Raw genomic sequence first — 3,324 nt, 5'->3', positions numbered from 1 at the left:
TTGGGTGGTTGGTTGGTTGTTCGTCTGTTCGTCTGTTTATTTGGGTAAAGAGAAGCACCACGACAAAATAACGGTAATTTCGTGCAGGGGAAAAGTGCGACAGACAGACCAAAACAAGAGAGAACAATAGTTTTATTAGAGGGTTTACGACTTTCGCAACTGCATACGATCATAATATGAGCGCCAGAAGATTAGAGGTGTTACAAAGGAGTAAAAAACATAAAAAAGAAGAAGAGGAGATAAGGAGGATAGATATTGAAACAAGAGAGAGAAAGTAAAGAAGTAAGACATATCAGTGACGCCCTCCAACCACCCGCCCTCCTGATATCGAGTATCTTGGATGATGAGGTGTCTTGCTGATAGGAACAAACCCGAAAGTCGAGACGCGCCTTATCACGACCTCCGCACGGATCAAAGCGTAGGCTAGCTGCTGAAATGTTCACAGCCCAGAAAGCAAACATTTTTCAGGTGAGAGAGAAACAGTTGTACAAAACTCTTGCATTTTTTTCTTGCTTTTTTCAGCATTTAGAATTTGTATTTCGGCAAAAATATTCGTTGACACATGCAACGATACCGCAGATTTTAAAACTGCAAGGTGAAAAAAAAAAGAATCAAAATGTTGAGGTTAGCACATTTTAACAGCTGGTCGACTATAATAAAGTAATAGTGTAATGTCACCGCTATTAGTTTTAGTAGCGGTTTTACGGCGCTTGCAACTGCATAAGGTCATATGAGCGCCAGAAGATAAGAGGTGTTACAAGAGAGTAATAAACATAAAAAAGAAAAAGGAGAGATAAGGACGATAGATGTTTGATAGGAAAGAAGAAGCAAACCACACAAGAGCACCCGCCAACCGGCAAGACGCGCTGTTGTGGGTTATGACCTGACTTCATTATACAAACACATGGTTTGGTTTGGTTTTCGCTACCTGGGACTTTTGTTTGCTTTGTTTTAGTAAGTGTTTTACGGCACTAGCAACACAATAAGTTCATAATATAAGTGCCGAAGATTAGAAGTGCTACAAAAGAGTAACAAACACAAAAAAGAAGGAGGAGAGAGAGATTTAGTTTTAGTAAGAGTTTTGCGACACTTGCAACACAATAAGGTCATAATATAAGTGCCGAAGATTAGCGGTGCTACAAAAGAGTAACAAACACAAAAAAGAAGAAGGAGTGATAGGGGAGACAGATGTTTCATAGAAAAGAAGAAGCAAACCACACCACAGCACCCGCCAACCACCCACCCCTGGGACTTTAAAAGGTATAATGCAGTAACATGCACACTATGAAATTATATATGCAAACTCGTGTTTCTGATTTGTATACGATGTTTCAAAATGTGCCCAGACATTGTCTGTGCTCTGACGATGATCGGACATAGACATAGTCAGTGTCCGCTACGTGCTAAAACTGTTTGTAGAAAATGTTTGTATAAAAACGTTGTACACGGAACGTTATTCCACCTTTTTGTTGTCTGTTTTAGTAGAGGTTTTACGGTACTCGCAACTGCATAAGGTCATATGAGCACCAAGGGGTGGATGTCAACAGAGAAGTCCTTACAGGGAGTCAGACTTACTCTGCTCACCTCTCAAGCTTCAACAGCACAAAGTCTGCTTCGACTATCAAGGCACCCCAGAAATAGCGGGTCACAAGACTGTGACAAACATTGGAACACGGACAATTTTATCATCCAGCTTTTTCAAGCATCACAAATTTAAATATCCCAAAATCTCATCTCTTTCTTAGCCTCTTTGTGTTTCCAAATTGACATAAAAGATGTTGAGCAAAAACAGAAATCGATCAAAATTGCCATGATTTTATCACGACACTACACTTAAAATGGTATGCAAACTAAAAGTAAAGAATGCGACAAACCAGCAATAATAAAAAATTTTTAAACAAACCAACATCAAAAAGAGCATCAACAACAAACAACAATTTTGAAACAACAACACAACATTAATACAAATTAAAAACATTAATGAAAACAACAAAATTAATAAAACAACATCAACAACAGCAACAACAACAGCAACAACAACAACAACAACAACAGCAACAACCGCAACAACAACAACAACAAAAACAACAAGCAAAACGACAACAACAACAACAACAACAACAACAACAACAACAACAACAACAACAACAACAACAACAACTTCATCAAATCAAAACCGAAAGCAACAACGGACTCAGCACCGCGAGAGAGAAGCGAGCAGCCCTGAGAGATGACAGCAAAGGGAGACAATGTCGCCAGGAGATAATCACGACTCCCGCTAATCTCCCCTGGCTCCGGCCGCCTCAAAGACCAGACACTTCCGCTTGGAAAATTCCTCAGACGACCCCGATCTTGAGTCCGTCTGCCTTGTGCTTGCCACGGCCACTTTGGGAAATTACTCGCTTTTCTTATTCCATTGTAGTTTATTCCATTTTATTTTACTTTATTTCGTTTTATCTATTTTCATGTATTTTATTCTTCTATATTTTATTTTATTACATATTATATTTGTTTTATTTTAGGGAAGGGGTTGTTTGTTTGCTTGTTTGTTTGTTTGTTTGTTTGTTTGTTTGTTTGTTTGTTTGCTTGTTTGTTTGTTTATTTGTTTGTTTATTTTTGTTTTTGTTTTATTTGACTTTGGTTTCTTTTGGGGTTTGCTTATTATTTTTGGAGTTCCTTTTTTTTTCATTTTTTGTTATCCTGTCAAATCTTTTTAAAACAGTAGAAAATACAGAGCGGGGGAGATATTTTAAAAAACGGATAAAGCAAAGAAGTCCTAAATTCATACTTGCTTTAAAGCGAAATAAGAGTATGAAACGAATCTTAATCCTTTGTACGTGCAAATAGTCTATGGAACAAATCACGTAAATGACTGCAGGAACATTTATACGTATGCGAGTTGAGGAGGTAGGGAAGGGGATGGGGTGGAGGGGTGCGATAGAAAAGCGGACGGAGATGAGCTGTATGTTTGTTTAATTTTATTTGAGAGTTATACGGCACTTGCAACACAAAGTGACGAAGAGTAGAGGTGATACTACAAAGTAATGTACAAAGTAAGGAGGAGCAATAAGGACGAAAGATGTTTGATAGTGATAGCTAAGGAGCAAACCACACGAGAGCACCCGCCAACTGCCCACTCAAGTTTAGCTATTGCTTCAGTCTGTAGCTGTAGGATGGGGACACAGAAGAGTCCTGGAGTGAAAAGATCTTTTTTATAAATTAAGATTTTCGCTTTTATCTATAAATCTCCAAAACACAAAAACACTCTATACACTTCACACAAATACATACACACGCACACACACACACACACACACACACACG

This window comes from Aplysia californica, unplaced genomic scaffold (genome assembly GCF_000002075.1).
Source record: "Aplysia californica isolate F4 #8 unplaced genomic scaffold, AplCal3.0 scaffold00077, whole genome shotgun sequence".
NCBI lineage: Eukaryota > Metazoa > Mollusca > Gastropoda > Aplysiida > Aplysiidae > Aplysia > Aplysia californica.
This window is presented reverse-complemented; position numbering follows the sequence as displayed.